Raw genomic sequence first — 25749 nt, 5'->3', positions numbered from 1 at the left:
AGAAATATGGACACGGTGTATCTACCTGCACATTGTCTGTTGTGTGTGCTCACTGTGGTGAGAAGACACACACAACAGAAGATTGTGACAGCGATTATAAAAAATGCACCAATTGCGCAGGCGACCATTCGTCCTTTTCTAAACAGTGTCCTATTTGGAAAGAGCAAATGGAGATCAATAAAATAAAATTTACACAAAATATCTCTTTTGCGGAGGCCAAAAAACTGGTAAAGACATCTGATCTTACAGAAAGTTATGCAACAGTAGCAAAAACATCATCGGTTTCTAGCTCTAAAACAACATCAACCACAGGCTGCCAAACTACCTTGACTTGGGTAAATTGCGATTCTCCACAGCATTTGTACCCTGCTATATCATCACAGACTGAGGAATCACTTCCTAGTACCTCAAGGTCTTATGATCACAAATCATCATCTCAGTCACACTCAAAGTCTCAATCGACAGCTGATAGTCAGCAAACGGTGAAAAGTAAACCTAAGCCAAAGCCTGATGCTTCAAAACATCAAAGTGGTAGAACTCCTAAAGGGTCACAGAACAAAATTCAATTGTTCAATAAATACGGATCTCTTGAAGACATGGACGTTTCTGAAAACGTCCATTCTAGGGCACATAGCTTGTCGCCCTCTAAAAGAGTGCGGGGTAAATCCCCAATAAATCCCCCCAAAAGATAGTTTATTCCAATAATATTGTACAGTGGAACTGCAGAGGATTGAGGACTAATTTACACGAATTACAGCTATTAGTCCAGGATTTTAGACCTTCAGCGTTATGTCTCCAAGAGACATATTTAAAACAAACAGATACATTTGACCTTCGTCACTTTAATACATATCATTGTTTTTCACCTCCGGGTGATAGAGCCACTGGCGGATCATCCATTCTAGTCAGACAAAACGTTATTCAAAGCCCCGTTTCACTTAATACTAATATGCAGGCTGTTGCTGTGAGAATTACTTTACATGTAGCATTTACGCTATGCTCCCTCTATATTTCGCCATCTTCGACATTTGCCAAAACTGATCTTCAAGCTCTATATGACCAACTCCCGAAGCCCTGTATTATAATGGGAGACTTAAATGGGCACAACCCACTCTGGGGTAGTGTAAATATAAACACTAAAGGGAAATTGTTGGAGGACTTTTGTTCTGACAATGATTTGTGTATTTATAATGATGGTTCCAACACATATTTACATCCTGGTACAGGGACTTATTCTGCTCTCGACTTGTCAATTACAAATTCAGAACTATTAAATGAATTCGAATGGTCAGTCCACGATGACCTCTGTGGAAGTGACCATTTTCCTACTATATTAAAAGCTGTAACTCCATCTGATGTTCCTCCATCATCAAGACGGAATTTTAAAAAGGCTAACTGGGCTTTATATGAAACACTGTGTGCTGAAAAACTTAAACCCGAACGTTTCATTGACGTTCCTGATGCTATTAAATGTTTTTCTGAGGAACTGAATTCCATAGCTGATGAGTGTATACCAAATTCCTCTGCAGTTCCACATATTCGAAAACCATGGTTCAGCGATGAATGCAAACAAGCTAGGAAGGCAAGGAAAAAAGCAGAACATTATTTCCGTCGCCATCCTATGGTGCATAATTTAAATAAATTTAAAATTTTAAATGCTAAAGCACGGCGCACATTTAAACAGAACAAACGCCAATCTTGGCAAAATTATGTATCCAAAATAAATTCACGGACACCCATGTCCAAGGTATGGAACATGGTCCAGAAAATTAAAGGTAAGGGTACTAAATCTACAGTCCATCATCTTAAACATGGAGATCAGTTACTTACGGATAAATCAGATATTGCGAATAAACTGGGTGAAACCCTTGCTAAACACTCTTCCTCTTCTAATTATTTACCTAAATTCCAGCAGTATCAAAAAGAAGAAGAAAAGAAAACTATTAATTTCAATTCAGATAATGGGGAAGATTATAATGAAACATTTTCTGTTCATGAACTCCATACTGCTCTTGATCAAGCTCATGACACTGCTACAGGAGCTGATAACATACATTATCAACTCCTGAAGCATTTACCAGAATTCTGTTTAGAGACGCTCTTATCAATATTTGATGATATTTGGACATCCGGGAAATTTCCTTCTTCGTGGCGTGATGCTATAGTGGTACCAATACCTAAACCTGGACGTGATCATACGGATCCATCCAGTTATCGTCCGATTTCATTAACCAGCTGTGTTTGCAAGACCATGGAACGCATGATAAATAATCGACTTGTTTGGTACTTGGAAACAAATAACCTTATCACAGATATACAATGTGGTTTCCGTAAAAACAGAAGTACAGTCGATCACTTAGTGCGTTTAGAATCATTTGTGAAAAACGCGCTGATTAATAAGCAACATGCTGTGTCTATCTTTTTTGATCTTGAGAAGGCATATGACACAACCTGGAGGTATAGCATTCTGAGAGATCTACATGATTTCGGTTTGCGTGGTCGTTTGCCTCATTTCATAGGCAAATTTTTAAATAACCGACAATTTCAAGTCCGCGTGGGTTCTACCCTGTCTGATCATTACAATCAGGATCAGGGTGTTCCACAAGGCAGTATTTTGTCAGTCACACTTTTTAGTATAAAGATCAACAGTTTATCAAAAGTTTTAAACGATTCCATTGATGGATCCTTATTTGTGGATGATTTTAACATTTTTTGTCGTGGTAAAAATATGCATACCATAGAGCGGCAGTTGCAGTTATGTTTAAACAAAATAAATAAATGGTGTCTTGAAAACGGCTTTAAATTTTCTAAATCGAAAACTAATTGCATACATTTTTGTCGTAAGTACAAACCACATAAAGACCCTGAACTATCTCTAGATGGCACTCCCATTAAAGTTGTCAAGGAAGCCAAGTTCTTGGGATTAATTTTTGACTCACACCTTACGTCTCTGCCTCATATTAAATCTCTGAAAACTAAATGCCTGAAAGCACTTGATTTGTTGAAAGTGGTATCAAATTCTAAATGGGGAGGTGATCAAGCTACCCTTCTCCATCTATATCGATCACTTGTCCGTTCTAAACTTGATTATGGCTCCATCGTATATGGTGGAGCCTGCAACAGCAACTTAAAAGTATTAGATTCTGTTCATCATCAAGGTCTAAGACTTTGTCTTGGGTCCTTTAGAACCTCTCCTGTTGACAGTCTATATGTTGAAGCCGATGAACCATCTCTTACACAACGTCGTATAAAATTATCTTTACAATATATCACGAAGCTATACTCTAACGAATCTAACCCTGCATATAACTGTGTTTTCAATCCTCTCTACGAGGACTTGTACAACAAAAAGTCTTCTCTTGTTCCACCTCTCGGGCACAGAATTAAACCCTTTCTTTCTTCGGCTGGCATTGAGCTGGAAAACATAGCTCCTTCCCGTCTTCTTTCTTCTCCTCCTTGGCAGTTGGTTAGGCCACAAGTTGACCTAACATTAACGACTTTTAAAAAATCAGAAACGAATGAATTACAGTATAAACAAGAATATAATCAACTGAAACATCAATATAGCAATTACAAACCCTTATTTACAGATGGATCCAAGGACGGTGGCGCAGTGGCTTGTGCTACTGTCATTGGATCCAGAACAATATCTTCTAGATTACCAGATAATAGTTCTATTTTTACAGCAGAAGCTAACGCCATATTAACAGCTCTTAAATATATTCAAAGACACCCGAAACGTAAACAGTATATAATCTATTCAGACTCTCTTTCTTGTCTTCAGGCTATTAAAAACATTTCTTGTAAACATCCACTTTTAATTGAAATTATTGAACTGTATAATAATCTTGCTACTGGCCAATACGACATCGTCTTCTGTTGGTTACCCAGCCATGTAGGCATTTCCGGTAACGCAATGGCCGATCTTGCTGCCAAGGCAGCACTCAACAAATCTGTGACACCACTTCTTCTTCCCTACACTGATTATAAAGCTACCATTAGATCTTATATCCATGATCTGATGCAGAAGAAGTGGGACACCCAAGTTGGTATAAATAAATTACATGAGATAAAACCTTACATTGGTTATACCCACTTGGGTTGTCAGTCCAGATTTGAAGAGGTCATACTACGACGATGTCGTATTGGCCACACTAGATATACTCATGCGTACCTGTTAAAAGGTGAGGATCCTCCATTTTGTATCCCTTGTGATGAGAGAGTCACGGTCAAGTATATTCTGCTTGACTGTGTCGAATTCTCCATCACAAGGGATATGTATTTTACAGTTAAAACGATGAAGGATCTTTTTACCAGCGTTAGTTTTCATTTAATTATTGGTTTTTTAAAAGAAATTGATTTTTTGATTGAATTGTGAGCAATATGTTTCTGTAAAAAGATATATTTTAATAATTGGTAGTTTGGATTGTTAACTAGAATTGTTAGTGGCTGTACCCTCAAAGGGGGTTGAAGTATTGTAAAAATATTGTCCTCCTGAGAGGGTACGTAAGTCCAAAAACATTCATAGTAAATTTAATTCTACCAGGCTTTTAATCGTAGTATTCCTGTTGTTTTAATTGTGGCTAGCATATTGTACACTCGCCAGCGGCTGAAGGGATGGTGTAAATCCAACTAGGGTCCATGCAGGTAGCAAAGGTACTGTAAGTCCCCATGGCCCCTAGTATGGTGACCTACCTTCTGTTGCTGGCGATCTATAGTCTGTTTTTATATTGTATTGTCTGAATATTGATATTAGTTTTAACTTTCCAAGCTAGTTTTAATTCAAATTGTGATACTGTAGTTGTTTTACTGTCCTTTGTCGACAGGTTTTATAACACACATATTCGTTTTCAGTGGTCTGTTCCCGTCACGATATGGCTGAAATATTGCCGATGTGACATTAAATATTAACTCACTCACTCACTCACTAGAGCAGGGATAATCTACAGCAGGGATAGGAAAATTAGAAATTCGTCTGAACTCCCGATTTCGCTGGCTTTTTTCCCATCAATTTTTTTTTCAAATTTATAGGTTGAAATGACATTTTCGATGATTTGTTTGGGTAAGTGCATACCGGTGCATGTGGTATCAGAATCTGCAAGGTTGTGTTTTACGTTACATGTGACCTTTAACGTTATCAGTAATATTATCAGGCTGTTACCTTGTTGGGATCCATGGCTGTTCACAAAGTTGAGTGTCAGTTCGGCAAGACTGCTAAACCAACACGTTATGGGTTGTTGACTTGGGGGAGAATGTGTGATTTATTTTGTCACTCCTTGCAGTAAAATAGACTAGTATCCACGGCACAACATCAAGATTCCAGCTGGCTCCCATGCATTAAGTGCATTTACCTGTCAAACTGCCGATAAGAGGAGCCCAGCTGGCCCACACTCATTATGCGGGTTGGGTAATTGGTATTCGCACTGGTCAGTGAGATACCGTTGCCCCTGCGTAATACCCGTTATAGGCCGCTAATAGGTGACCAGTCACTTCCCCACTGACCAGGAGCTAAGGGGGACCAAAGAACAAAGACCAAGACCAACAATAGAGCCAGGGTTACCCGTGAAGGTCCCGGGGTAGAATAGGCCTTCAGCAACCTATGCTTGCCATAAGCGGTGACTGTGCTTGTCGTAAGAGGCGACTAACGGGATCGGGTGGTCAGACTCGCTGACTTGGCTTGGTTGACACATGTCATCGGTTCCCAATTGCGGAGATAGGTACTCGTGTTGTTGATCACTAGATTGTCTGGTCCAGACTCGATTATTTACAGACCGCCGCATATAGCTGGAATATTGCCGAGTGGGGCGTAAAACTCACTCACTCAGAGCCAGGAGTGAAGCTGTAGAGACGTTCAAGCCTACGCCTATGTGTGTAGCTCTGAATAATCAGTTCTGGACCCGAGGCAGTCTTGTGCTGTTCATGCACTGGACAAACACTAGAGAGACAGTACCACTATCTCTAAGTGCGATACTAGTCCATTAGAAAATGCTCCCGTGTGGACCCGGGACAGAATGTGTCCACAGCACCCCATTGCTTGTCGTAAGAGGCGACTAAATTGGGCAACCTGTTTGCCGTGGGTTGCGTCCCGTGTCGGTGGAGGACGGGAACCTGGTGGTTGAGGGCAGTTGGGCTTTTAACTGCGTTTCATTTGCCCAACACACCACTATGGCCCTTACTTCACCTAGACGGGTGGTTGAATTGGCCCGATTCAACCAATCGGCTGGTCATGCCAAGCCCTGTGCATGGACTGTCTATCTGCCATTGCACAAATTTGATTTGGAATTGTTTTAATTTTCGGCTTTGGCAATACTGGTGATTTGTAACTTGTTTGATTGTAAATTATGATAATATGAACTTTGCCTAGAGTCTTATGCCAGAAGGCGATGGCTCATGGGCCAATCTGGTAGATTAATTTCTTATAATTCTTCTACTGGAGTATATCATCCGGGTATCCTTGGTGCTGCAAGCTGGAGGCCCGCTTGCTTTAGCACTGTCCTTGTGATACTCCGTGGTGGGTGGGGAGCTCGGATGATGAACCATATGACACCAATCATGGCTTATGAAATACCAACCAAAAAAACTAAACGTCCACTTGAAATTGATCCTGTTGATGCTGATCATAGACCGTCTCTATCGATTGAGTATTGGCCACGTTTCCTCGTTATTGAGACTCCGGAAAAGACACCATTGAAGTTGAACCCTTTCGCAGTGTCAAAGGGTATTCAAGGTATTGCAGGAGATGTTAAGAACATTAGACGCTTACGTTCGGGTGCCTTACTAATTGAGTGCAGCAAGAAACAACAAGCAACCAACTTGATGAGTATTGAATCTTTTGTGGGTATTCCGGTCACGGTCTCTGCTCACAAGACCTTGAACACGAGTAAAGGTATCATCAGAGATCGGGATCGATTGTTTGCTGACATGACCGAACTTGATATAGCATGTGAAATGAAAGATCAAGGTGTGCTGTATGTGAAGCGTTTTTCAACCCGAAAAAACAATGAAACATTCCAAACGAATACTTATCTGTTTTCTTTTTCATCGCCAAATGCTCCCAAATCAGTGAAAGCAGGTTACTGCAATATCCAAGTTGAAACGTACATCCCCAACCCACTCAGATGTTTTAAATGCCAGAAATATGGACACGGTGTAAATACCTGCACATTTTCTGTTGTGTGTGCTCACTGTGGTGAGAAGACACACACAACGGAAGATTGTGACAGTGATTTTAAAAAATGCACCAACTGCTCAGGCGAGCATTCTTCTTCGAAACAGTGTCCAATCTGGAAAGGGCAAATGGCAATAAACAGAATAAAGTTTACCCAAAACATTTCTTTTTCGGAAGCAAAGAAACTGGTGAAGCGATCTGACCTTACAGAAAGTTATGCTACAGTAGCAAACACATCGTCTGTGCGCAGCCCTAAAATAACAAAATCATCTACAAGCTGCCAAACTACCTTGACTTGGGTCAATTGTGACTCTCCACAACCTTTATACCCAGCTATGTCATCACAGACTGAGGAATCACTTCCTGGAACATCAAAGTCTTCTTCTGATCATAAATTATCTTCACAGTCACGCACTGAGTCTCAATCGACAGCTGATAGACAACAAACTGCTAAAGGCAAACCTAAGCCTAAGCCTGATGCTTCAAAACAACAAAGTGGCAGAGCTCCTAAAGGGTCACAAAATAAAATTCAGTTGTACAATAAATATGGGTCTCTTGAAGACATGGACGTTTCTGAAAACGTCCATTCTAGGGCACATAGCTTGTCGCCCTCCAAAAGAGTGCGGGGTAGATCCCCAATAAATCCCCCCTAAAGATAGTTTATTCCACTAATATTGTACAGTGGAACTGCAGAGGATTGAGGACTAATTTACATGAATTACAGCTATTAGTCCAAGATTTCACACCTTCAGCGTTATGTCTCCAAGAGACATATTTAAAGCAAACAGATACATTTGACCTTCGTCATTTTAATGCATATCATTGCTTTTCACCTCCGGCTGATAGAGCTACTGGCGGGTCATCCGTTTTAGTCAGACAAAACGTTATTCAAAGCCCTGTTTCACTTAATACTAATATGCAGGCTGTTGCCGTGAGAATTACCTTACACGTAGCATTTACGCTATACTCCCTCTATATTTCGCCATCTTCGACATTTGCCAAAACTGATCTTCAAGCTCTATGTGACCAACTCCCGAAGCCCTGTATTATAATGGGAGATTTAAATGGGCACAACCCACTCTGGGGTAGTGTAAATACAAACACTAGAGGTAAATTGTTGGAGGACTTTTGTTCTGACAATGACTTATGTATTTATAATGATGGTTCCAACACATATTTACACCCTGGCACAGGGACGTATTCTGCTCTCGACTTGTCATTGACAAATTCCGAACTATTAAATGAATTCGAATGGTCAGTCCACGATGACCTGTGTGAAAGTGACCATTTTCCTACTATATTAAAAGCTGTAACTCCATCTGATGTTCCTCCATCATCAAGGCGGAATTTTAAAAAGGCTAACTGGGCTTTATATGAAACACTGTGTGCTGAAAAATTTAAACCTGAACGTTTTATTGACGTTTCTGATACTATCAAATCTTTTTCTGATCAACTGAATTCCATAGCTGATGAGTGTATACCAAAGTCCTCTGCAGTTCCACACATAAGAAAACCATGGTTCAACGATGAGTGCAAACAAGCTAGGGGGGCAAGGAAAAAAGCAGAACATTATTTCCGTCGCCATCCTATGGCGCATAATTTAAATAAATTTAAGATTTTAAATGCTAAAGCACGGCGTACCTTTAAACAGAACAAACGCCAATCTTGGCAAAATTATGTATCCAAAATAAATTCTCGGACACCCATGTCCAAGGTATGGAACATGGTCCAGAAAATCAAAGGTAAAGGTACTAAATCTACTGTCCATCATCTTAAACATGGAGATCAATTGCTTACTGATAAATCAGATATTGCTAATAAACTGGGTGAAACCCTTGCTAAACACTCTTCCTCTTCAAATTATGTACCTAAATTTCAGCAATATCAAAAACAACAAGAAAAGAAAACTATTAATTTCAATTCTGATAATGGGGAATTTTATAATGAAACGTTTTCTATTCATGAACTCCATACTGCTCTTGATCAAGCTCATGACACTGCTACAGGAGCTGATAACATACATTATCAACTCCTGAAGCACTTACCGGAATCCTGCCTAGAAACGCTTCTCAATATTTTTGATGATATTTGGACATCGGGTAACTTTCCTCCGTCATGGCGTGACGCCATAGTAGTACCAATACCTAAACCTGGACGTGATCATACGGATCCGTCCAATTATCGACCTATTTCACTAACTAGCTGTGTTTGCAAGACCATGGAACGCATGATAAATAATCGACTTGTTTGGTACTTGGAAACAAATAATCTTATCACAGATATACAGTGTGGTTTCCGTAAAAACAGAAGTACTGTCGATCACTTAGTGCGACTGGAGTCATTTGTTAAAAACGCACTAATTAATAAACAACATGCTGTGTCTATCTTTTTTTGATCTTGAAAAAGCATATGACACAACCTGGAAACATGGTATTTTGAGGGATTTACATGACTTTGGTTTGCGAGGTCGTTTGCCTCAATTTATTGCCAACTTTTTAAATGACAGACAATTCCAGGTCCGTGTGGGTTCTACCCTGTCTGATCATTACAATCAGGATCAGGGTGTTCCACAAGGCAGTATTTTATCTGTCACTCTTTTTAGCATCAAGATCAACAGTTTGTCAAAAGTTTTAAACGATTCAATTGATGGATCGCTTTTCGTGGATGATTTTAATATTTCTTGCCGAGGTAAAAATATGCATACTATTGAACGGCAACTGCAGTTGTGTTTAAACAAAATAAATAAATGGTGTCTTGAAAACGGCTTCAAATTTTCGAAGTCCAAAACTAATTGTATACATTTTTGCAGAACATATAAGCCACATAAGGACCCTGAACTATCTCTAGATGGCACTCCCATCAAAGTTGTAAAGGAGGCCAAGTTCTTGGGATTAATTTTTGACTCGCATTTAACGTTCCTACCACATATCAAATCCCTCAAAACTAAATGCCGGAAGGCACTTGACTTGTTGAAAGTCGTTTCAAATTCTAAATGGGGAGGGGACCAAACTACCCTCCTGCAACTTTATCGATCACTGATCCGGTCAAAACTTGATTATGGCTCCATTGTATATGGTGGAGCCTGTAAAAGCAACCTGAAACTTTTAGATTCTGTTCACCATCAAGGTCTAAGACTTTGTCTTGGCTCCTTTCGAACTTCACCTGTTGACAGCATGTACGTTGAGGCCGATGAGCCATCTCTTGAGCAGCGACGTATCAAATTAGCTTTACAGTATGTAACAAAATTATATTCCAGTGAGTCAAACCCTGCATATAACTGTGTTTTCAGTCCTCTGTGTGAGGACTTATACAATAAAAAATCTTCGCTTGTACCGCCTCTTGGTTTAAGAATTAAACCATTTCTTGCTGCTGCCGGCATTGAGCTGGAAAATATAGCTCCTTCCCGTCTTCTTTCTTCTCCTCCTTGGCAGTTGGTTAGGCCCCAAGTGGACCTAACATTGACCGCATTTAAAAAATCGGAAACTAATGAATTACAGTATAAACAAGAATATAATCAATTGAAACATAAATATAGCAGTTATAAATCCTTATTTACAGATGGGTCCAAGGACGGTGGCGCAGTTGCTTGTGCCACTGTCATTGGATCCAGAACAATATCTTCTAGATTACCAGACAACAGTTCTATTTTTACAGCAGAAGCTAACGCCATATTAACAGCTCTTAAATATATTCAAAGACGCCATAAACATAAACAATATATAATCTATTCCGACTCTCTTTCTTGCCTTCAGGCGATTAAAAATCTTTCTTGTAAACATCCACTTTTAATTGAAATTATTGAATTATATAATGATCTTGCTACTGGCCAATACGACATCGTCTTCTGTTGGTTACCCAGCCATGTAGGCATTTCAGGGAACACAATGGCCGATTTTGTTGCCAAGGCAGCACTCAACAAATCTGTGACACCACTTCTTCTTCCATACTCAGATTACAAAGCGAATATTAGAACTTATATACGTGATCTGATGCAAAAGAAGTGGGACACCCAAGTAGGTATAAATAAATTACATGAAATAAAACCGTATATTGGTTACACCTACTTGAGCTGTCAGTCCAGATTTGAAGAGGTCGTTATGCGACGATGTCGTATTGGTCACACCAGATATACGCATAAATACCTTTTGAAAGGTGAGGATCCTCCGTTTTGTATCCCTTGTGATGAAAGAATCACGGTCAAGCATGTCTTGCTTGACTGCGTGGAGTATTCCATCACAAGGGATACCTATTTTAAATCACGTAGTATGAAGGACCTTTTTACTAATATCAGTTCTCATTTAATTATTGGATTTTTAAAAGAATTAGATTTATTAAATGAATTGTAAATAGATAATTTTTATTATCGGAAGTTTAAATTGGTAACTGTGCTTGTTGGTGGCTGTATCCTCAAAGGGGGTTGAAGTATTGTAAAACTATTGTCCTCCTGAGAGGGTACGTAAGTCCACAAACATTTAAAGTAAATTCAAACTTTCCATGTTTTTAATCGTAGAATAAATGTCTTTTTACTGAATGGCTAGATTTCCCGAATTGCTGACTCCTGAGGGGATGATGTAAATCCAGCTAGGGTCCATGCAGATAGCCAAGGTACTGTAAGTCCCCATGGTCCCTAGTATGGTGATCTACCTTCAGTTGTTAGCAATCTATAGCCCATTTTTATCTTGTATTGTCCTCTATAGATAAATTGTTTTAGATATAGTTACTAGTTTTATACTCTACTCTGTGATATTCTAGTTGTTTTACTGTCCTTCGTTGACAGGTTTTATAATAGGCATATAGTTCATTTCAGAATTAAATGTTCTCGTCACGATATGGCTGAGATACTGCTGATGTGACGTTAAATGATAACTCACTCACTCACTCACTATTAGTTTTATCTTTCCACGTCCCGTGTGGACCCGGGACAGAATGTGTCCACAGCACCCCATTGCTAGTCGTAAGAGGCGACCAAATTGGGCAACCTGTTTGCCGTGGGTTGCGTCCCGTGTCGGTGGAGGACGGTAGTCTGGTGGTTGAGGGCACTGGGAGCCTGGGACGTGTTCCTTTTGCTCAACACACCACTTTGGCCCTTACTTCACCTAGACGGGTGGTAGAATCGGCCCGATTCTATCAATCGGCTGGTCACGTCATGCACTGAGCATGGACACATTAATTTTGAAACAGACAAATGTGAAAATTATTGTGACTGATTTGAATGAAAATCATCCATGGCCTGTTCTCTTCCAATTGCCTAGAGTCCTATGCCAGAAGGCGGTGGCTCATGGGCCAATCTGGCAATAAAGACCTCTGAATTCTGTGTTTCTCCAGAAAGGTGTGAAGGGCGAACCAACCTGGCATTCTTCTGTTTGATTCCATAGCTTTTCAAGTTTTTATTAGCTGGAGTATAACATCCCTGTAGCCCTGGTGGTACAGACTGGTTTCCGCTGTTTCACCGTCCTCGTTGACACTCCATGGTGGGTGGGGAGCAGGGATGTCGAACGCTTTTCCTACACCATGGCACTTTCTATTCCATCTGGTTCATCCAAACATAAACGTCGATATGTGGAGTCTATATCATCTGATGAAGGATCTTCTGATATTGTTGACACGTGGCCGAGGTTCATAGTTATCTCATCTCCAAACGATATTCCGTTGAAACTTAACCCCTTTGCAATATCTAAAGGCATTCAAGGTGTCTGTGGAGAAGTGAAGGACGTTACACGTCTCCGAAATGGTTCGCTTTTAGTGGAATGTGCACGGAGACAACAATCGGACAATCTGTTGAAACTAAAACAGTTTGTGAATACACCTGTTGTTGTCTCAGTGCATAGAACTCTGAATTCCTGTAGAGGTATAGTCAGAGACAGGGCACGTTGCCTTTATGACATGAATGAAGATGACATTGTCAATGAACTAAAAAGCCAGGGAGTAATCGGAGTAAAGCGTTTTACTAAAAAGAAAGATGATGGCACAATCATGAAGCTGAACACTTACCTGTTTACGTTTTCACTTTCTTCACTTCCAAAATATGTTAAAGCTGGATACTTTAATATCGGAGTTGAGGTGTATGTACCATCTCCACTCCGATGCTTTAAATGCCAAAAGTTTGGTCATGGGGCCAAGTTCTGTCGTAACAAGACGATATGTTCTCGTTGTGGTGATGCACATGAACTCTCTGAGTGCACAAATGTCATCAAGTGTGCCAACTGCAATGGTGATCACTTGGCTTCATCCAAATCTTGCCCTTCTTATGAACTTGAAAATAAAATCCAAAATATCAAATACACCAGCAATATTTCATATGCTGAAGCTAGAAAATCGGTAGCTATTTCAACCACTTCATCAGTGTCATATTCTGATGCAGTTTCATCACGTGCCACTACTTCTAAACCTCCCATGAGATCTGCGTCGTGCCAAACGTCAATATCGTGGGTACGCAAACAACTTACAATAGGTGACACAGATGAGACCTCTCAAATGGTCGAATCCAATACTTCAACATCGGCCTCTCAGACAGATTCTATCACATCGACTCCTTCAGCTGATCCTGTGTCTGTAACAGAATGTACATCGAAAATACAACATAAATCATCTAAACATGTGCAAAAGGAAAAGAAGCAATCGAGAAGAACCAGAACCATCCAACACTTGGAGGTACCTTCCTCTCAGTCGTCCCCCATACAGGTTCAAAATCAATTTGATCCTTTGGAGATGGAGGTCACCCCATCTCCCCCAGTCTGTGGGAGTAGACCCCACACCAACTCACGAACTCCGATTGAGCCTCCATGAGTAGTTTAGACACCATTGTTCAATGGAATTGTAGAGGACTAAAGAATAATTTTAATGATTTGCAACTACTAATACAGGATTTCAAACCATCGGCATTTTGTTTACAGGAAACTTATTTTAAAGCAACAGATCAATTTGATATACGGCAGTATGCTTCATATAACTTCTTTTCTCCTCCAGGATTTAGGGCTACTGGGGGATCTTCCATTTTGGTGCGACAGGGTGTCATTCACAGCCCTGTTCCCCTCAATACAACACTTCAGGCCGTCGCTGTGAGATTGACTTTGAGCATTGTTTTTACATTATGCTCCCTATATATACCACCATCTACTCATCTTCACCAAACTGATCTTCAGGCGCTCTATGACCAACTGCCGAAGCCATGTATCATTATGGGTGACTTAAACGGTCATAATCCACTTTGGGGTAGTTCTGACACAAACCAAACTGGAAAGATACTGGAAGATTTTCTTTCCAACAACGATCTGTGTATATTTAATGATACTTCGAAAACATATTTGCATCCTGGTACGGGCACATATTCATCTCTTGACTTGTCCCTCACTGATGCAGATCTGTTAAATGAATTTGAATGGTCTGTCCATAGTGACCTGTGCGGCAGCGATCATTTTCCAACCATTCTTAAACCATCAATCCCGGCTGATATTCCTCCATCATCACGATGGAACTTCAGCAAAGCTAACTGGCCTTTATTTGAATTACTATGTACTGACAAACTGAATCCTGCTCGTTTTGTTGGTGCTCCTGATTCTGTGCAATTATTCTCTGATGAACTAAACAAAATTGCCGATGAATGTATTCCTAAGTCCTCTACCAATCCACACATACGTAAACCGTGGTTTAATAATGACTGCAAACAAGCTCGAAAGGCACGGAAAAAAGCTGAACACTATTTCCGTCGCCACCCAATGGTGCATAATTTGAATAAATATAAAATCTTAAATGCTAAAGCACGGCGTACTTTCAAGCACAATAAGCGCCAGTCGTGGCAAAACTACGTTTCGAAAATCACTTCACGTACGCCAATGTCTAAAGTATGGAACATGATCCAGAGAATTAAAGGTAAGGGTAACAAATCAAGCATACATCATCTCAAAACTGGAGATCAGGTATTAACAGATAAATCTGATATCTCAAATAAACTGGGTGAAACACTTGCTAAACATTCTTCTTCATCAAACTACGTTCCTCAATTTCAAAAATACCAAAAACTGCAGGAAAAGAAACGAATTAATTTTCATTCTGATAATGGAGAAGACTATAACGAACTCTTTTCCATCCATGAGCTTCATACTGCCCTTGAACAAGCTCACGATACTGCAACAGGAGCTGATAACATACATTATCAGCTCCTGAAACACTTACCTAACTCCTGTTTAGAGACACTATTGAATATTTTCGATGAAATTTGGATATCGCGTACATTTCCTTCCTCTTGGCGTGATGCTATAGTTGTGCCCATACCTAAACCTGGACGTGATCATACAGATCCATCCAACTATAGACCCATTTCCTTGATTAGCTGCGTTTGCAAAACCATGGAGCGCATGGTCAATAACAGATTAACTTGGTACCTAGAATCTAACAATTTAATCACTCATATTCAATGTGGTTTTCGTAAAAATCGCAGTACCATTGACCATTTAGTCCGATTGGAGTCCTTTGTTAAAAATGCCCTTCTTCACAAGGAGCATTCTGTGTCAATATTTTTTGATTTGGAAAAAGCTTATGACACAACATGGAAGTACGGTATTTTAAGAGATTTACATGATTTTGGTTTACGGGGCCGTTTGCCTGAGTTTATAGCTGAGTTTTTAACTGACAGGCAATTTCAAGTGCGTGTGGGTTCTACCCTGTCTGATTATTATAAGCAGGACCAGGGTGTCCCACAAGGCAGTATTTTGTCTGTCACTTTATTCAGTATTAAAATAAATAGTCTTTCAAATGTTTTAACAGATTCAATCAATGGTTCCCTTTTCGTGGATGACTTTAATATTTCTTGTCGTGGCAAAAACATGCGAGCCATTGAGAGACAGTTACAAATGTGTCTCAACAAAATTCATAAATGGTGCCTTGAGAATGGGTTTAAATTTTCTCAATCTAAGACAAATTGCATTCACTTTTGCCGAAAATACAAACCTCATAAAGACCCTAACTTGTCTTTAAATGGTGCACCCATCAAAGTTGTCAAGGAAGCTAAGTTCCTTGGTCTTATCTTTGACTCACACTTAACCTTTCTGCCACATATTAAATACCTAAAAACCAAATGCTTGAAGGCGCTTGATTTGTTGAAAGTCGTTTCAAATACAAAGTGGGGAGGAGACCAATCAACCCTCCTACATTTATACAGATCACTCATCCGTTCTAAACTGGATTACGGTTCCATTGTTTATGGTGGAGCCTGTAAAAGCAACCTCAAAATACTTGATTCTATCCATCATCAAGGGCTAAGACTTTGTCTCGGATCATTCCGAACTTCCCCTATTGACAGTCTATACGTTGAAGCAGATGAACCTTCCCTTGATCAACGCCGTATTAAATTATCGTTGCAGTATCTCACTAAACTGTATTCAAATACGTCCAACCCTGCATATAATTGTGTCTTCAATCCCCCGTATGGAGAATTGTACAATAAAAAGCCTTCACTTGTTCCGCCTCTTGGACTAAGAGTAAAACCTTTTCTCTCAGCTGCTGGTATTGAACTAGAAAATATAGCCCCTTCTCGCTTGTTTTCTTCACCTCCTTGGCAACTGGTTAGACCACAAGTTGACCTTACATTAAGTAAATACAAAAAATCAGAAACTAATGAATTACAATATAAACAAGCATATAATCAATTAAAAAGTAACTATAGTACTTATAAATCCTTATTTACAGATGGGTCCAAGGATGGTGGCGCAGTTGCTTGTGCCACTGTCATTGGATCCAGGACAATATCTTCCAGATTACCAGACAGCAGTTCCATTTTTACAGCAGAAGCACATGCCATATTAACAGCCCTAAAATATATAAAAAAACACCCAAAATATAAACAGTACATCATTTATTCAGACTCTCTTTCATGCCTTCAGGCTATCAAAAATGTATCTTCTCAACATCCACTTTTAACTGATATTGTTGAATTGTATAATGATCTTGCTACTGGCCAATACGACATCGTCATTTGCTGGTTACCAAGCCATGTTGGAATCTCTGGTAACACACTGGCTGACCTTGCTGCCAAGGCAGCACTCAACAAATCTGTAACACCACTTCTGATTCCATACTCTGATTATAAAGCTGTTATTAGATCTTATATCCGTGATCTGATGCAAAAGAAGTGGGACACCCAAATGGGTATCAATAAATTACACCAAATCAAGCCAACAATCGGTTATACTTACTTGGGTTGTCAGTCCAGATTTGAAGAGGTCATTATGCGACGATGTCGTATTGGTCATACAAGATACACTCATGAGTATTTGTTAAAGGGCGAAGATCCCCCGTTTTGCATCCCTTGTGATGAAGGAATTACTGTCAAGCATGTCTTGCTTGACTGTATTGATTTTGCAATCACAAGGGATAAATATTTCAATATCAAATCAATTAGGGATCTTTTTAATAAAGTAAATCATCATTTAATAATTGGATTTTTAAAAGAAATAGAATTGTTGGCTAAATTTTGAATAATATGTTTTGTATATAGAAAAAGATATTTAATTAATGGTAGTCTAAATTAGCAAACTGCGATTGTTAGTGGCTGTGCCTTCAAAGGGGGTTAAAGTATTGTAAAATTATTGTCCCCCTGAGAGGGTACGTAAGTCCCAAAAACTTTCAAAGTAAAATTTTCACATACCAAGTTTTAATCGTAGTATTTTTGTTATTTTAAATTTTGGCTAACTTGTCTTACAATCGCCAATGGCTGAGGGGATGGTGTAAAACCAGCTGGGATCCATGCAGGTAGCAAAAGTATTGTAAGTCCCCATGGTCCCTAGTATGGTGATCTACCCTCAGTTGTTGGTGATTTATAGCCCGGGTTTTATATTGTATCGTCTTCTCTCATTACAGTGTTTTAGTTTTACATGCTAGTTTTATGTTCATACCTGTGATAGTCTAGTAGTTTTACTGTCCATTGTCGACAGGTTTTACTCTTCCAGACGTTTTCAATTTATTAAGTGAATTGTTCTCGTCACGATATGGCTGCAATATTGCCGATGTGACGGTAAATTTTAACTCACTCACTCACCCATTATCTTTCCACGCTAGTTTTAATTTAAATTGTGATATTCTAGTTCTTTTACTGTCCTTCGCCGACAGATTTTATAATATACATATAATCCTTTTCTTTGTTAAATGTTCTCGTCACAATATGGCTGAAATATTGCCAATGTGACGTTAAATATTAACTCACTCACTCACTCATTAGAAAATGATGAAGAAAACAACAGTTCGAAATGGTCAAATTTATTAGGTTATTTGACTTTAGTAGTACTTTTTCATACATGAAAATGCTGATTTCATGATTCAAACACTATATGCTAATACACACACTCCATCCATGTTAGGAATGTCGCCAGTGGTACAGTCGTGCCCCGTACATCCGAACGTTTGTGTCTTTATTGAAATCGTCTGGATAAGCGAATTTTCGGATATCTGAATCACGGGTCATATGTACAAAGAAACGTACAAAGAAACGAACATAGTAGGCATCAGACATAATCTTTATTGATTACACATTGCATTAGATCAGTGCATACAAATTACAGTGTCTCATACCTGTTCATGCTCGTTTGAAAAAGTCTGTCATAGCCTTCTGCACTGCAAGGTTCTCACTGTCGCCTGCACACTCTAATAGCTAATCAGCTGATCAAGGCAAATACGAGCTTCCTTGTGAGACATGGGTGGGGGAGGTGGCACTTGCTCAACTTCGTCATCATCATCATCATCATCAGCCTCGCTGTCGGATCACACTGCTTGGAGGATGTCAGTGTCATTCAAAGACTCGCCGGTCACTTCGTCACTGTCGACATTGACAAGATCATCGGCACTGACAGTCACAGTTCCAACTTGTGCATATGATCGAAGTGCATCTCGAAGTTCCGACAAGACCATGTCTTCTTGTGGGTCCTCACCTGATTGGAAAACTTCCGGATTAAAGTCACTCCCGAAACAACGTGGCCATTCACGTTTGTTTGGTTGACTTGTCATTTTGATCGACTGACAAAAAACATGTTTCTCAGAGTAATTATAGAGACCTACAAATTGACACGCCTCAAAATGAACTCAGTGTCACCCTGCTACTCAGAGGTTAACTAATCTTCTATTCAACTTCAACTTCAACTTCAACTTCAACTTCATGTATTCTCCAAAGACCACCAATGGTGGTATGAGAGTACATGGTAAACACATCAATCTTTACATACAGTCAAAATGGCGGCAGAGTATGACAATATATTATAACAAATCAGTTGATGATATGATATGTCTGTTACCTAACAGTTCTTACAGCAGAAGAGATAACATTCACAAACTTTGCTAAGTTTTTTTGTACAGTAAAATCTAAACAAGTAAACAAAATGTTATACGATACAGTGTTTGAGTGTTTCAATAATTTGGTTCAGCTGTTTTCAGCATTTTCATGATATTTGGTTTGCTGCCCGACATCATATCAAAGTTAATCATAGATAGTTTTACTACTATCAATCTGATCACTTTCATTTTGACTTTTGTGTATTGGTATAAGATGTATGATGTTTTTACATATTTTTGCTTTTGAAAATAATCAAAATGGCCCCCTACAGCCACCTACAGCCCCAATTACAACTATACTTACACACATCACCTACAGCCCCAAGGCACCCGTGGCGAGCCATCTCCTCGTGGTGGGTGCTGGGTAACGCCAAGAGCTCGCCGACACCCCCGTTGTGGACCCGGGGGGATATTTGGTCCACCAACCCGTTTGCCGTGGGTTGCGGCCCTGTGTCGGCGGAGGAGGGGATCCTGGTGGTTGAGGGCAATAGGGACCTGTAACCGTGTTCCTCTTGCTCAATATACCACTTTGGCCCTGACTTCGCCTAGACGGGTGGTCGAATGGGCCCGGTTTGACCAATCGGCTGGTCATGCCAAGCCCTGTGCATGGACTGTGTATGTGTCATTGCACAAATATTATTTTGAATTGTTCGAATTTTCTTGGCACTACTATTGATCTCTAACGTTTTGGATTGTGAAATATGATAATATGAATTTTGCCTAGAGTCTTATGCCCGAAGGCGGTGGCTCATGGGCCAATCTGGTAGATCAATTATTTATAATTCTTCTGCTGGAGTATATCATCTGAGTATCCTTGGTGCTGCAAGTCGGAGGCCCACTTGTTTTTAGCATTGTCCTTGTGATACTCCGTGGTGGGTGGGGAGCTCAGATGATGAACCATATTAAAGTAACTATGGCTTACACAACCCCCATTAAAAGAAACAAGCGTCAACTTGACAATGATGATGATGAACTACGACCGTCTATTCCGTCCGTTGAATACTGGCCACGATTTCTAGTGATCGAGACTCTTGACAAATCACCTTTCAAATTAAACCCATTTGCGGTATCTAAAGGTATACATGGCATAACAGGTGAGGTACGAAATATCAGACGACTGCGTTCAGGTTCCCTACTTGTAGAATGTAGCAGGAAACAGCAATCAACCAACCTGTTGTCAACTGAGCTCTTTGTTGGAGTCCCGGTTTCAGTTACTCCACACAAGACTCTGAACACGAGCAAAGGCATTGTTAGAGACCGAGATCAATTGTTTGCAGATATGACTGAGTTTGACATCGTATCAGAAATGAAAGATCAAGGGGTGACTTTTGTTAAAAGATTTACAACTCGGATAAACTCAGAAACAAAACCTACTAACACATATCTCTTCCACTTCTCTTCTCCAAGTATTCCAAAATCAGTAAGAGCAGGATATTGTAATATCAGTGTTGACACTTACATCCCCAACCCGCTTAGGTGTTTTAAGTGTCAGAAATATGGACACGGTGTAAATACTTGCACATTGTCTGTTGTGTGTGCTCACTGTGGTGAGAAAACACACACAACAGAAGATTGTGACAGTGACTATAAAAAATGCACCAACTGCTCAGGCGATCATTCGTCATTTTCTAAACAGTGTCCAATTTGGAAAGAGCAAATGGAGATAAATAGAATAAAGCTTACTCAAAATATCTCCTTTTCCGAGGCAAAAAAACTGGTAAAGAGATCTGATCTTCCAGAAAGTTATGCTACAGTAGCAAAAACATCATCTGAGTCAAGCTCAAAAAGAACAAAATCATCCACAGGCTGCCAAACTACCTTGACATGGGTGAATTGCGATTCTCCACAGCTTTTGTACCCTGCTATATCATCTCAGACTGAGGAATCACTTCCTAGTACCTCAAAGTCGTCTTCTGATCACAAACCATCATCATCTCAGTCACTCTCGAAGTCTAAATCGACAGCTGACAATCAGCAAACTGTTAAAAGTAAATCTAAGCCTAAGTCTGATGCCTCAAAACAACAAAGTGGCAGAGCTCCTAAAAGGTCACAAAATAGAGGCACCCATGAAGAGCCACCTCCTCGTGGTGGGTGCTGGGTAACGCTAAGTGCTCTTCTCCCGTGTGGACCCGGGACAGAATGTGTCCACAGCACCCCATTGCTTGTCGTAAGAGGCGACTAAATTGGGCAACCTGTTTGCCGTGGGTTGCGTCCCGTGTCGGTGGAGGACGGTAGTCTGGTGGTTGAGAGCAGTAAGAGACTGAACCATTTTGCTCCTATTGCTCAACACACCACTTCGGCCCTTACTTCACCTAGACGGGTGGTAGAACTGGCCCAGTTCTATCAATCGGCTGGTCACGCCAAGCCCTGAGCTACAACTATGTAATGCTCAAAATTTATAAAACTGTTGCTTTGATTTTTCATGCTTGGCTATTTTGAAATTGTTCGTTCAAACCCATCATGTTATGTATGTTTTTGCCTAGAGTCGTATGCCCAGAAGGCGGTGGCTCATGGGCCAATCTGGTGGAACTATTAATCTTTTAATTTTTCTGCTGGAGTATATCATCCGGGTATCCTTGGTGCTGCAAGCTGGAGATCCGCTTGTTTTTAGCATTGTCCTTGTGATACTCCGTGGTGGGTGGGGAGCTCGGATGACGAATCATTACCACTTAGCATGGAATACCAAACCCCAAACAAAAAAACGAAACGTCCACTTGACATTGATTATGATGAACAGCGACCTTCGAAATCCGTTGATTATTGGCCTCGTTTCCTACTTCTTGAGACTCTTGATCAAACTCCATTAAAGCTGAATCCGTTTGCTATATCAAAAGGTATCCACGGAATAGCAGGAGAAATTAAAGATGTGAAACGCTTGCGTTCAGGATCTCTGTTGCTTGAATGTAATAGAAAACAACAAGCAACCAATCTGCTGTCCACTGAAATGTTTGTTGGAGTTCCGGTTAAGGTGTCTGCACATAGAACTCTGAACACCAGTAAAGGTATTGTAAGAGATCGAGACCGTCTATTTGCAGATATGACTGAGTTTGACATTGTATCAGAAATGAAGAATCAAGGAGTGATAGATGTAAAACGATTTTCAAGCCGGAAGAATAATGAGGTTGTTCCAACTAACACGTACCTGTTTTCATTCTCTGCACCAAATGCACCAAAATCAATCAGGGCAGGTTACTGCAATGTTAACGTTGATTTGTACATCCCCAATCCTTTGCGGTGTTTTAAATGCCAAAAATATGGACATGGTGTGAACACTTGCACATTGTCTGTTGTGTGTGCTCACTGTGGTGAGAAAACACACACAACAGAAGATTGTGACAGTGATTTTAAAAAATGCACCAACTGCTCAGGCGATCATTCGTCATTTTCTAAACAGTGTCCTATTTGGAAAGAGCAAATGGAGATAAACAGAATAAAATTTACTCAAAATATCTCCTTTTCTGAGGCAAAAAAACTGGTACAGAGAGCTGATCTTCAAGAAAGTTATGCTACAGTAGCAAAAACACCATCTGAGTCTAGCTCTAAAAGAACAAAAACATCAACAGGCTGCCAAACTACCTTGACTTGGGTCAATTGCGACTCTCCACAGATGTTATACCCTGCTATATCATCACAGACTGAGGAATCACTTCCTAGTACATCCAAGTCATCTTCTGATCACAAATCATCATCATCTCAGTCACACTCAAAGCCTCATCCGACAGCTGATAGTCAACACACTGTTAAAAGCAAACCTAAGCCTAAGCCTGATGCTTCAAAACACCAAAGTGGCAGAGCTACTAAAGGGTCACAAAACAAAATTCAATTGTTCAACAAATATGGGTCTCTTGAAGACATGGACGTTTCTGAAAACGTCCATTCTAGGGCACATAGCTTGTCGCCCTCCAAAAGAGTGCGGGGTAGATCCCCAATAAATCCCCCCAAAAGATAGTTTATTCCAACAATATTCTACAGTGGAACTGCAGAGGACTGAGGACTAATTTACATGAATTACAGCTATTAGTCCAAGAGTTTACACCTTCAGCGATCTGTCTGCAGGAGACTTATTTAAAACAGACAGATACTTTCGATCTTCGTCATTACAAAGTATATCATTGCTTTTCACCTCCAGGTGATAAGGCCACGGGAGGATCTTCCATTCTAATCAAAGACAACATTATCCATAGCCCCGTTTCACTTAATACTAATCTTCAGGCCGTTGCAGTACGACTAACTTTGCACGTTGCTTTTACATTATGCTCACTCTATATCTCTCCGTCTTTGACGTTTGCCAAAACTGATCTTCAAGCTCTGTATGACCAACTCCCGAAGCCCTGTGTTATAATGGGAGATCTGAATGGGCACAACCCACTCTGGGGTAGTGTAACTACTAACGCTAAAGGTAAATTGTTGGAGGACTTTTGTTCTGACAATGATTTATGTATTTATAATGATGGTTCCAACACATATTTACACCCTGGTACAGGGACTTATTCTGCTCTCGACTTGTCATTGACAAATTCAGAACTATTAAATGAATTCGAATGGTCCGTCCACGATGACCTGTGTGGAAGTGACCATTTTCCTACTATATTAAAAGCTGTAACTCCATCTGATGTTCCTCCATCATCAAGACGGAATTTTAAAAAGGCTAACTGGCCTTTATATGAAACACTGTGTGCTGAAAAACTTACACCTGAACGTTTTATTGACGTTCCTGATGCTATTAAATCTTTTTCTGATCAACTGAATTCCATAGCTGATGAGTGTATACCAAATTCCTCTGTAGTTCCACACATAAGAAAACCATGGTTCAACGATGAGTGCAAACAAGCTAGGAAGGCAAGGAAAAAGGCAGAACATAATTTCCGTCGCCATCCTATGGTACATAATTTAAATAAATTTAAAATTTTAAATGCTAAAGCACGGCGTACTTTTAAACAGAACAAACGCCAAACTTGGCAAAATTATGTGTCCAAAATAAATTCTCGGACACCAATGTCCAAGGTATGGAACATGGTCCAGAAAATCAAAGGTAAAGGTACTAAATCTACTGTCCATCATCTTAAACATGGAGATCAATTGCTTACTGATAAATCAGATATTGCTAATAAACTAGGTGAAACCCTTGCTAAACACTCTTCCTCTTCCAATTATGTACCAAAATTCCAGCAATATCAAAAACAAGAAGAAAAGAAAACTATTAATTTCAATTCGGATAATGGGGAAGATTATAATGAAACGTTTTCTATTCATGAACTCCATACTGCTCTTGATCAGGCTCATGACACTGCTACTGGAGCTGATAACATACATTATCAACTCCTGAAGCACTTACCAGAATCCTGCCTAGAAACTCTCCTAAATATTTTTGATGATATTTGGACATCGGGTAACTTTCCTCCGTCATGGCGTGACGCCATAGTAGTACCAATACCTAAACCTGGACGTGATCATACGGATCCATCCAATTATCGTCCGATTTCATTAACAAGCTGTGTTTGCAAGACCATGGAACGCATGATAAATAATCGACTTGTTTGGTACTTGGAAACTAATAACCTTATCACAGATATACAATGTGGTTTCCGCAAAAACAGAAGTACTGTCGATCACTTAGTGCGTTTAGAATCATTTGTAAAAAACGCACTGATTAACAAACAACACGCTGTGTCTATCTTTTTTGATCTTGAAAAAGCATATGACACGACTTGGAAATATGGCATTTTACGAGATTTACATGACTTCGGGTTGCGAGATCGTTTGCCTGAATTTATTGCCAACTTTTTAAATAACAGACAATTCCAGGTCCGCGTGGGCTCTACCCTGTCTGATCATTACAATCAGGATCAGGGTGTTCCACAAGGCAGTATTTTGTCAGTCACTCTTTTTAGCATCAAGATCAACAGTTTATCTAAAGTTTTAAACGATTCAATTGATGGATCGTTATTTGTGGATGATTTTAATATTTCTTGTCGTGGTAAAAATATGCATACCATTGAACGGCAATTGCAGTTGTGTTTAAACAGGATTAATAAATGGTGTCTTGAAAACGGCTTTAAATTTTCTAAATCGAAAACTAACTGCATACATTTTTGTCGAAAATACAAACCTCATAAAGACCCTGAACTGTCTCTAGATGGGACGCCCATTAAAGTTGTGAAGGAAGCCAAATTCTTGGGTCTAATCTTTGATTCACACTTAACGTTTTTACCGCATATTAAATCACTTAAAAGTAAATGCCTGAAGGCGCTTGACCTATTGAAAGT

The sequence above is a fragment of the Haliotis asinina genome, chromosome 12, assembly GCF_037392515.1.
Source record: "Haliotis asinina isolate JCU_RB_2024 chromosome 12, JCU_Hal_asi_v2, whole genome shotgun sequence".
In the NCBI taxonomy this organism is placed as follows: Eukaryota; Metazoa; Mollusca; class Gastropoda; order Lepetellida; family Haliotidae; genus Haliotis; species Haliotis asinina.
This window is presented reverse-complemented; position numbering follows the sequence as displayed.